This window comes from Strongylocentrotus purpuratus, unplaced genomic scaffold (assembly GCF_000002235.5).
Source record: "Strongylocentrotus purpuratus isolate Spur 01 unplaced genomic scaffold, Spur_5.0 spur5_contig_865, whole genome shotgun sequence".
Taxonomy (NCBI): domain Eukaryota; kingdom Metazoa; phylum Echinodermata; class Echinoidea; order Camarodonta; family Strongylocentrotidae; genus Strongylocentrotus; species Strongylocentrotus purpuratus.
The window spans coordinates 692,563-705,097 of NW_022145574.1; positions in this window are offsets into that span (position 1 = coordinate 692,563).

The window sequence follows — 12,535 nt, forward strand, 5'->3', positions numbered from 1 at the left end:
AGCTGGTTTCGATAAAACTTTTAGTCGAATTCCCAATTTATTAAGTCTTAAAGACTTGAAATATTTTAAGTCTCAAAATGGATTTAAAATTTAAGTCCTAGAAATTAAGAGAGTAAGGCTAGCCTTTAAATCATTAAAATGGAAGATGAGAATATCACGCTTTACATGATGAGTTTTGATAATTGATATTCCAAAATCATATGACTTTCAAAACTACTATTATAGACACGTTTTGTCTTAAATCAGTCATATGTGATCTTATAATCATATTCTTTTTGTCATTTGATAGAAAGGAAAACGAGCTTGTCATTAATGTATACATTAATGACACAAATAATTTAGGATTATTTAGTAATTTACGTATATAAGCTTGCGTTTCTTTTTTCAGAGACACCCTGTATTGTAGCTAGTTCAAATGTGGGATTGCTTAGTTAATTTCGTATCATGCCGATACAACGCATGAAAATTAAATTAGAACATTACTGTAACTATCACTTGTATCATCGTGTGCAACAAGTAACGTATAAAATCAAGCTTAGTAATAAAGTAAACGGTGAAGGGGAAAGTTGGTATTCACATTGTTCTTATTAATCGTTTTGAATCAATATTTCATATTCATATTCCCATTGCAGTTTAAAAACGTATACCAACTGCAATTAATATTGTCAAAGCTGTCAAAGCTAGCAAACAATGAATTAACAAGAGAACCCCAAATCCACGAGATCAATAGCATAATCTTAAACCAATCACAACACAAACCCCAATTCAAAATGGCGAATCACTTTATATTTTTTGTATGCAGTTCATATCAAGATATATTCACAGGAATCAGGCATTATACATGACTGACCTTAAAGGCCCACTGCACTACTGGTAGCTACTTGCGCCCTCTATATAATAAACAATTCCTAATCGGTGACCATTGGTCCCCCAGGCCTCTTTTTCTTATGTTAACTGAGAGCTGAGTTGATGAGATAACCACCTGTCCAGTGACCTTGCAGAGCGGTCTAATCCCTCCTGTAAACTACGGCAGATAAGCTTTAAATCATAAAGTATCTTTATTTCATCACATTTTCTGGCCACGGAAAACAATAAACATAATTGGTCCTTTATTGTAGAGGAGAGGAATACCGACACATACGGGGGGTGATCATTTCAGGCCTGCATACTACAGAAAGACAACATTTTTCCTTACCAATGTTTTTAGTCAAATACATTTTAGCAAGAATACCTCAACAACAGAAAATATTAGAGAGAAATGGTTTAAAGATAAAGTTGAGTTTGGGTCATGCGATTGCATTGTGAAAGCCACGGTGTGGAATCAATCAGAACAAAAGTTGACAATGTAGCATAAAAGTATTGGTGTGTACTGCAAGGTTCTGGAGTCATAAAAATTATTCGAAATTTGGCCAAGTCTAGATAAAGTAACAAGCACTGTACTCAGAAAGATGTATATACACACACATGAGGCATACAAGTCGGGCCATGCTTTTCGGGTATTTTTTCTCTGATGTTTTTCCATATTTGTACAATAACAATGATTATATTTCACCTCTCCCCAGAACTAAACCTTCTCTTTAAATGACCCCCCCCCCCCCCCAAAAAAAAGGACTCTATTCATTTACATACAGCTAAAAGCACCCACTGTCCAGAAACACCGCCGCTAAGACTTTCTAGTCAAAGGCAATTTATAAGAAACCAATGTATTACCTTTAGAAGTCATGTCGGGATTATTTAACATGCCATTGTAATGCTCGAATATTGAACATGCAATGGATAGGGCTATAGAAGTATATAAATGGCCTAAGTAATATTTTTATCTTTAATGTTATATCTTCTTCTTTTTGGGGGTGGGGGAGGGGGTGATTCTGTTCGGGCGTGGTAATAGTGCATGGATGTTGTTGTTGTTTGGTATTATCGGCCTTATTAAACGAAAATTAAATACATCTTGTCCTACATTGTAATATTTTTCGACAAACAGCAACATATTTTCTTCCACACTGACTCGCATGGTTTTATTGATTGTGGCCACTGTTTTTTGGAATTATAAAAATTTCACTCGCCCAGCGGCGTGGGACACTAAATATGATGTAACTGTAGTATTTTTTGTTAACGCTACGTTAACGCTAGTATCAGTAGTAAGTTGACTCAAAATTATGCTACAGTACACAAAGAAATAGTAACCCCAATTATGAGCTCGGCCGAGTGCCATCAATTTAATTTGTTTATTGTTCAATTTTTATTTCTAAATGCTTAACGTAGGGCCTACGTACAGAGCATTACATAAACACTCCCTAATACAGTACTGTATAAACTTTTGGGTATAATTTGCCAAACACCATGAAAGTATTTGCAAGATGATGTAAATTACAATATTCGATCACTTTTGATTGAGCAAAGGTCGACCCAGTTGGTTCTGTAATTGTCTTTATTCCAGAAACACAACAATAAACGATAACATAATATTGACTATAAAAGCATTTAAAACAAAAGATGATAACAATAACAATTTAAGAACGAGCAATAACACCAACCAATGCCTAGGCTTTTCCCGGAAGAAATGTCATTTTCTGTTTGGGGGCTCTCCTAAGTAGTTATTTGTTATTCTTAAGGTTACCCCCAGTTGGGGGCGGGAATCATCCGTTATGGAATTGCGAACGTATACGCCTTTACTATCGTGAACCATCGGATTCACATGCATGGTAGGGAAACTGCATGCGTTCTAAATATGATCAAAATAATTTTGGGGAAAATTAAGGAATAGACCTACTTTAGGTAGAAATTAATTAATCTGGTCACATCGATATTCCCGCCACCCAATTTCAGTCCCAGTCCTGTGTCCCAGTCCGCCTCCTCTTAATCCAACCTAATTATATTGCACAAGAAACGTAATGCCCACAACACCAGAAATTATTTGAAAGCAATGTCTATCCTGTAAAATTTACAGTACTTTCACAATATAATCACTCAACATAAACATGAAAACCAAATCAGCGCATTTAACAATGAATTGCACATTGAAGGACAAGAAGTCAATGTGATGCCAATTCGTTAGGTGCGGGTGTGCGTGCGTGTGAGTGTGTGTGTCATTGTGTGTATGCATGTATATGATGGTTGTTTGGTTTTTATCTGAATGCTAGGAAAGCATGTCTATGCTTGTAATTAAACAACCAAGGGACCTGTCTCTCGAAACCGTCATAGCTTCTTGACTAAATCGCGTTAGTAAGCTTATTGTATACTACGTGTTTCACGAAGCCCTCTTTGTCAAGATCCAATGACAACATCCTGTGTAAGTAGTTATGATGCCTCCGACCTGTCTTATCTCTGTTATAACTTTGTGATTCGATGGGCAGCGCCATCACATGTCATTTATTGTGTATAGCCTTTGACTGGCAATAAGGACAAGACATTCTCCAGCTATGATCTCTTTACACATTCATTTAAACAGGGAATTGTCCTTTTTTATATTTAAAAATCTTATGAAAATATGCCACGTTTATATAAGTCTTTTTCCACTCAACTAAACTGATTGTATTCACTAATGCACTCGCAAATTAACATGCATTATTTGTATTATAAATGTGACGCGTATTACACTTTACGTAATGAAAACAGCATAATCGTGACTATTCATTTACATGTGATGGACGCTTTTACCATTGATATGTATGTACAGTGCGTCCCAGAAAAAACGAAACCGAAAAGTATCGATGTTCTATCGTAACTTAATCATAACCATAATTAATGAATGATACATATTTGGAAAGCTTAGAGTCTCCTCTTTCAGTTGATGCTACTCACGTGATGCATATTTCACGCATGAGTGATTAAAAGCAATTTGTTGTGATTAAGTTATGATAAAACAACGATACTTCTCGGTTTCGTTTTTTCTGGGACGCACTGTATATATATATATATTCGCAAACAAAACAAAATGTTCCTTGTGCTCCAGTTCGTCCCCATAGTTTTTGTTAGATTCACTTTTGGGCTATGTGGGAACCCCAGACAACACAATTTTCTGTACAGAGCAAATTGGAGAGGAGCTCGCAAGATACGTCACAGTGTGGGCAATTTGTGTTTTACTGATGACACCTGCGATATTTAACATCTTTCCTATTTGTAACCGTGTACTGCTCAAACTCTTATCGATGTGTGTCTATCATGTTCTGTTCGTATTAAAACCAACTTAATAATACGGTAGACACCCCCTTTATGTTGATTTACAAGTAAATACAAGCAGACCAATTGGATTTAATATTAATATGTCGTTATGTTTATTCAATCTGCCTATGTAGTGTTATAATTGACATGTGAAATATAAAATGAAATAAGCCGTATTGCAATAATCTAAAATATTCGGCCCATTTAACTTGATAATCGCTTGATATATTTGTTTTTCCCATGCAAAGTCTCACATCCGGGCACAGTGGACAAATTTGGCTTTCCCCCTTTATTGTTTCGATTTTTTGTTGCTGTTGTTGTTGTCTTTCTATAGCTCCTTTTCTGTGGAAGGAATACATATCGTCATGCATTATTGTTGTCCTGGCTTGTATGGGAAAATTGAGTTCTGGTAAAGGTACACAATTATTTTGCTGAGATTTTTTCATTTCTTGGGCTATATAATTTTCATATTTCCGATATCTGGCCGTTGCCCATAGATCATTATTCAATTAATTAATAGTATTTGATTTCTGGTTGTACGTGCCTTTATATGCCTATAAGGCCAGATTTCGGATATGTTTGATATGTTTTGCGTTGTATATATGTTATATCCTTTGATATTAATATTTTCAAACTCTAAATGAATAATATTAAATAATGATCATACACTGGTGCAATTATGATTTTGATAATGATAGTGAATCCATTGATAATTGTCTTAAAAATGATGATTATGATAATGATAATGATAATGACAATAATATCAATGATGTGTCATACTTATGATAATATATTTAGGTGTACTTTAACGACTATTCTTCTTCATTGTTGAGATTAATCTATCATTCTAAATCACAATTCATAATGTCAACATATTTCAATATACAAATTGTCAATAACTGACTTTGATTTCATTTTATTTTATTTTATTTTCTTCTGCATTTATAAAGGAACACAGTTTTTTTTAATAACAATAATAATATTAAGTACAATGAACATTTTTCTGACAATGAATCATAAATAAGCAAATATATATAACAATTGTTAATTTCAAAAACGAAATGATAGACTGTCATCAATACTAAATATCTTCAAACATTATAACATTATTTGCGGAAGAAGGACTGTCATTTTAAGTAAATTTCTTGCTAATACGACAGTCCCAGACAAAACTCATAAAATAGATTAAAACATTTATTAAGCAGAACGGATAGGTAATTTAGAATACAAATTGTAATGATGTTGATATTGACAATGCAGATGAGGATGATAATGAAGATGATGATGATTGTCACGGAAAACGACAATCTAGCTTACTAGTTTTAGGTGTTGGCTCTAAGAGAGTTTATTCACCCTTTTATGGTGAATCTTAATCTCAAATACCAAAAGAAAACCTCTCTTTCGTCAGTGTAACATAATTCTTAATTCTCATATGACAATTAGCCCCCCAATTTTTAAGAACAATTTACTGAAATATTTTTTTCACAACTCAGAGCATTATTGGCAATTATACTAACTCGAGTTTCCGATACCTGACTGAAATAAACTTACACAAATCACTAGATATTACCTATCTCATTTTGTTTTAAAACCTACTCTTTCAATATTTACTGCAAATTAATTATCATTAAAGCTATCCCAAGGCAAAACTTCAAACATAACATTTTTGTATATCATCAACCATTACATGATATCAGAAGGTCGTGACACAACATTTTAGAAATTACAATGAATAATAACTAGCCATGACTAATTCAAATTTTGGTAATGTAGGCATCCAATTTATGCCTTGTGTCATCAAATTTACCAATTTTTCAACCTCAAATCACCTGTTTTTACACCGGCAGTCTTTCTCTCCTCGCGATCACGCTGGCTTTCCAATTATTGCTCTTTTACTCTTAACACTTCGGCGCAGCGCTCGTAAACGAACTTGTTTAGCTCACTACCCGAAAGGTTCATCTCTCGACCTAGGGTTGATAATTCTTTCATCTGAACATGGGCCAAGCCTCAACATTCTTCAGTTCCGTGGTCCCCCCCCCCCCCTATCTATGCTTTGCTAGAGTGAGTTAGGCTTGCACTTGGGTCTTTGGGGTCTTATAAATAATAGTTAATACTAGAAGTGGAAACATGAGCACCTCATTTGATTCTGAAATTTTCTAACATCATTGTAAAATACTTGAATTCACTCAAAGGCGCACTTTAGTTACAATTGGTGACATCTGAATGGCAGTAAAGTACAACGTATCGTACAATAAAGTTCACTTACGGCCTTGTTGGGAAAAAAATACTTTAAAAGAAAATTAAATATTGACTGTTGTCTCTCCTGGCAACTGTCCCAGTTGTATTTATTGTATGCACTTCTGTTTTACTGCGGGTGCTGAATCTCCGTGCTCATACATGAAATATAAGGTGATAAACTGTTTACGGTTGACCTCGTATGGTACATGAGTAATAAAATGTCTAATGAAATATTAAAGTTCAAACAAACATTATTGAGAGGAAATTATAAATAATAACACTTTGATTCAGCTAATAGTAATGCCACTCAGAAAAAAGCTTGGGTAGTCATTGACCACATTTATAACAAGTCAGCATTATGAAACAGTTATTCAGCTTTCAATCTTTTTAACTATAACATGTTGACAAATTATTTTTTCCACAATAAAAACTTGTGTATTCCTTTTTTAGGAAGGGGACTGAACATGTGTTCGAATGATATATGGGGCATTTCCTTTATTACATGTAAAGCTTGGACCAATAATAATTTGTGTTCCTGTTTCTCTTTTTGTCTTTAAAAACTTGCTTCAGTCACAAAAACCAACGATGTTCCACATGAGGCAGAGGAATCAGTGATAACGGAGTCACCTTCGAAAATATCCGATAAATTTGACCAAGGCAATCAGATGAGCAATTGTGTTCTACCAAGGTGGTAGAGGGAAATAAATCCCAGGTTACAAGTCGTATAATATAAAGCGAAAGCTTCAGAAGACCTTTCCTTTTCTGAAACTTCTTGGTCTTCTTCATAATAATTATAGTGATTTAGTTTTTGTAGAAGATTTGTCAATGAATGAGGTGGCATCGTTATGGACTGTTGTATATTTTATGATGTGCAACACTGGCGTACTGGTGGGGGGGGGGGCTTGGGGGGCGCCAGCCCCCCCCCCCCCCCCCCCCCCCAAAAAAAAAAAAAAATTGAACCATGACTTATTTTCAATTCCGTGATGTATAAATGTTCGTGATATCACATTATTTTCAACAAAATGCGCGTTTCTCCATTTCTGTTGCAAACTGACACATTCCCAAATAGCCAGGAAGAGCATATGTTTTTTATAGTCACTAAGGGGCCGTGGCCACTAACAGTAACACTAGTAAAAAAAAAAATCCTTTCCAGAAGCAACTGTGACAAGCACTGCCGGGCGTTCCATACTTACATCATGTAACACTGCACATGTACCGTTAAGGGGCCCAGTGGGGAAATTGAATTCAGACAAGATTAAGAGTAGAGAACGGTACAACGAATCGTCTTTTTTCTCTAATAATTTAATAAAACGTAAAAGCTTCCGCGCTTTGCGCGGGATGGGAAAAATGAATTCAGACAAGGATTAAGAGTAATAACATGAATCGTCAAAGCTTCCGCGCTTCGCGTCATATTACTCCAGGAAGTGCCTGAAAATGCGTCTAATTTGGTTCTAAAATTGCAAATGCTTCTTACTCTGGGAGGGGGCCAGAACCCCCTCCCAGACCCACCCCCGCTTGGTTGCTCCGCTCCCTCGCCGTTAAAGCCTCGTTCTGTCACTTCATCGTTTTACATATATTTAACCCCATGCCATTTTGTGCCCCCCCCCACCCCGGTAAGAAATTCCTGGATCCGCCACTGATGCCCATACCCCTTGAGATTCGGGGGCTCCGCCCCTAGACCCCACTTTGCGAAACGTTGAGCGGGGCCTGAATGTTAGAGTGGGGTGATCCGGATTTTTTTTTTGTCAGTCCCCCCCCCCCCCCAAACGTTTTGGCTCATTACGCCACTGATGTGCAACCCATGTCTATTAGAGTTATACAGCTTGGTAGCCATTCAGTTTGAAAGTAATTTTCAGTGTACTTCTGAGTTTTACACTTTAGAATTAAGTGAGTATAGGAGAGTATAGTTTCTAAACGTTAAGAAGTTACAATACATGTACCTGCTTACGTTGGCTGAACTAATTGAATGTTAGTATGAATAGATCCAAAGACGTACCGGTTTAATATGACAGAGCTTAATATTCTAGCAGTGAGATTTCTAAACATTTTAAAATTGAATCTGATGGTACATACATATATAATGCCCATATATGAAATGCATCAACAATGGTTTATTATGTCAACAGTGTTTTGGAACTTGTACTGTGAACCTTTTTCTTTCTGTTTTTAGTAAATAGAACATTAAATATTATAATATAAAAATCATTCTGTCATTGCTTTTCATGTGAGGTCACACAGAGAGAAAAAATGGATGGTAATATCAATAAAACAAGATAGCAAATGATATTTAAGAAGTATGTTATGCAATTATGCTTGTGTATGGGGGGTATATTATAGGGGCATGTGTGACTTGTGTGTTGGTATGCGTGAGGGGCATTTGAATTTACATATCACAAATCTTTTTTTTGGTAATTAATTTCATTCATTAGGGGGCTTACCTATACATTGTGTGCATATACATGTAGATCCATCTGTGGTAGGGGTGGCTGTGTGTGAATAATAGAATGAGCATGGTATGCAATGTAGTTAGAAAACATCTTTTGCTGATCGTATGATTGGAAACTAATGTATGTTTATGTGACGTTTTCGCTTCATGGGGCTGGTTTCGGGGGGGGGGGGTGAGGAAAGCTAAGGGGGGTTAGGGGGTATGGAGCATGTGGCTAATAATGCCATCCCTTGGAAAACTTGATAAATACACAAATGCATCTGATTCTATGTTCATACTGATATCAGTTTTTATGAGACTTTTCACCAATATGTATACATGTATTAATTAAGGTACTAATTAATATACACATGCAAATTGTATGATTAAACATCAATTCATAACATCACACTTCTCATAACAACATTTTTAAGCACAATGGGCATATTCTCTGCAAAATATGTCAATAAATATCTCCCCTATTATGGTTGCTAGGGAGAAAAGTCCATAGCAACCAATTCTTAACTTTTTCTTTGTTTTCTGCCGTATGCTCAAGTTTTAAACGTGGGAACATGTCATTTTTGTTTCGGATACACATTTCCAAGAAATCTGGCACATTTGTAGGTATTTCCCAGTCGGAGACCAAGGAATTCAAAAACTAAGCAAGAAAACAGGCCTCGGCCCATGGTCTAATACTGGCCATTATGGCATTGTGTTCGAAATCACAACTGGGTATCAACAGCTATGGAGTAATTCCTGTAGAATCTATTCAAGAAAACACTGACAACCATCAATACTCTTGTTGTAGAGGTCTAGCTTATATCCCAAGACAAGACAAAAACCCATGGAAAACTCTATTCACCACTTGTCTTTATAAACATAGACATGCTATATCAAGACCCATCTCAAAATCAAAGTATGCCAAAAAGTATCCCTCTGCATACAGCTTGTATTAATTACTCACACACAGCTTTACAAAAAGTTATTATCCTCTTTCGAGGTATTTATTAGCAATGACATATATACATACAATACAAAAGCAATCACCATTGATAAGATTTTTTGAACTTCACCTTTTCTTCCAAATCTAGAATTACTTACACTTTCCAAATTTGATTTCACCATAAACTTAAAATCAACCCATGCATAATTTGCGTTGTATTTTTTTACCTTGAAATGAATATTTTATATAATTTCGAGAGATTGTTTATTGTGCTACGTTCAAATAAGATTCAATATATCGTAAGTTTCATCGTCCACTATATAGCCCATCACTAGAAGTTCTTCATTTATACATATATTTATCTTGAATAGGTGATATAAATGCCTTTGAAGGATTTTCCAAAATGTTCGTATAAGTTTACAGTGTAATAAAAATGAAAAGTGGTTTCAACTTTCTCACAATGGATACATTTGCTGTCATTAAGAGCACATCATTTCAGTTAGATATCGGAATAGCACGCTACACACAATCCCGTATACCGACGCCAATCACCCACCGCAAATACTGTACGACTATTGACAGTACAACACTGCTGAAATCGTGGCGAGAGACCCACCGCACCGAACCACAAAATCAATCTTTTTGCAAATATCCGTCTCTCTTTAAAATAAAACCTACATGCACAGTATAATTGATATTCAACCCACAAGACCTAAAATTCTGGTCCTGGCAAGGTCGCCATAAATTGTCACGGAAAAACGACAATCAAGCATATTAGTTTTAGGTCTCGGCTCAAAGAGAGTTTATTCACCTTTTGTATGGTGTATCTCAATCTCTAATACCAAAAGAAAATCTCACTCTCGTCAGGATAACATAATTCTTAATTCTCATATGATAATGATGACAATGATGATACTGATTCGAAAGAAAGAAGACATGACATTATGATAAAGACTGAAGAGTTGACACATATATTTTACCTTGAATATTCAGATGATAACGTCGTTTTAACTTTGGCCTTAAATGAGTAGAGGTAGCAACATGATTTAATAGATTATGGGAGAGAGTTCCATAGGGCTGGACCATGGTGTCTGATGAATCTATGGGCAATAAGTAATTTCGGGTTGACCAAATGAAAATTTGAGGAATTACGGGTAGGGTGAGAGTTTCTAGTGTACAAGTTTTTAAATGAAAGAGGGAGCATATTATTCAAATATTTGATCAGTAAACTTTGTAGCAAATTTATGTCGAATACTGTTAGTGTTTTCAGTTTGTAAAATATTGGACTTGTGTGAGATAAATATGGTGAACCAGTACATATACGTAGGGCTTTCTTTCGTAATAAATAAATATAGTTGATTTTGGTTTTGGCGCTGGTGGCCCATACTAAATTGCAACATGTAACATACGGTAATATCAATGAATTATAAACCATAACAAGCGTATTACATGGGATTAATTTCTTCATTTTATATAATAAACCAAAATTCCTAGAAATAGAAATAGTTGTATGACGTAAATGTTCATTCCAATTTAGATTTTCATCGATAATGACATCCACAAATTTGGTTGTTCTCTTTTCTTCGAGAGGGAATTTTTTATAATATTTGAATACCTGACTTTAGTTCCAAGTTTAATCCTCATGGTTTTATGCATTTATTGTACATTGATTTCCATTTCCATTGATACTCCCCTTGTTTTACCCTTCTATATTTAATCTGTCTAATCTGTCCTTTCATTTCCTTGTGGGTTTTTTTTTCATTTCCCTGTTGATTTAGCCTCTAACCACGGCAGCTCTGCTGCTCTGTCGATCCCAAGGTCCTCGAAACGCGCGGAATAGTCCTCTGATCGTGGGAGGGTTTATACACGGCTACAACCTGATTGACCATTGGTATGAGACCAATATTCGAGGATTTGGAGCAGCAAACCCGCCATGATTTAAGGACTGATGTTGATGTCATTACCCAATGTTATTTTTATTGGTATATTATTGTATTCAGTCAATCAATTTGTAATCTAAAGTATTTTTAATGGACGTTAATTTTTTACTCTTGGATTGTAAATTCAATTTATTTTAGCCTCACGGCTTCTACTTTGAGTTTTCTTTAAACAAATAATAAACCACGTAAAATAACTGTATTTGAATTTGCATTTATGTTCTTTTTGTTCAAATACTTCCTCTTCATGACACATCAACGATCAAATAGTGAGCTTATTTGATAAGTTTCCTCTGTTTGAAAGCCGTAGTATATGTGCTGAAAATGTTTTTGATCTTGTGCATAATACTAATCATATATCTATGCAAAGCATTGTCACCTAGACATCACTCTCCTTGCAGCCTGGTTCGAGAACAGTTTGGTCGTATTTGCAGAACTGTGCTTGCGGTTTAGTTTACTATATTTTATCTGCCATATAAAGTCACGATGGATAGCTGCGTGGATGCTTAGTTTCCATCATTGAAAATCTGCAATTCCTTCACTGAGTAAAGGTAAGAATTCACAACATAGAAGGTATTTTGGGAAATTTTAAGCCACCTTCTAAATCAGCACCACAATGCTAATCTCATGCATATGGAGACTTTTGGTTCATCCCTGTGTTTGTAGTTGTGGTCGGACGCAACTACAACTACAGTGAAAACTCTTTGCCTCCTTATTCTGATTCTGCGACATTTAAACATCCGAGGATGCGATAAATGAGAGAAGATTCTCCACAAACAACTATAGCTTCTCAGTTTTATACAGAAACCACTATATAGCATGCCTATCTAG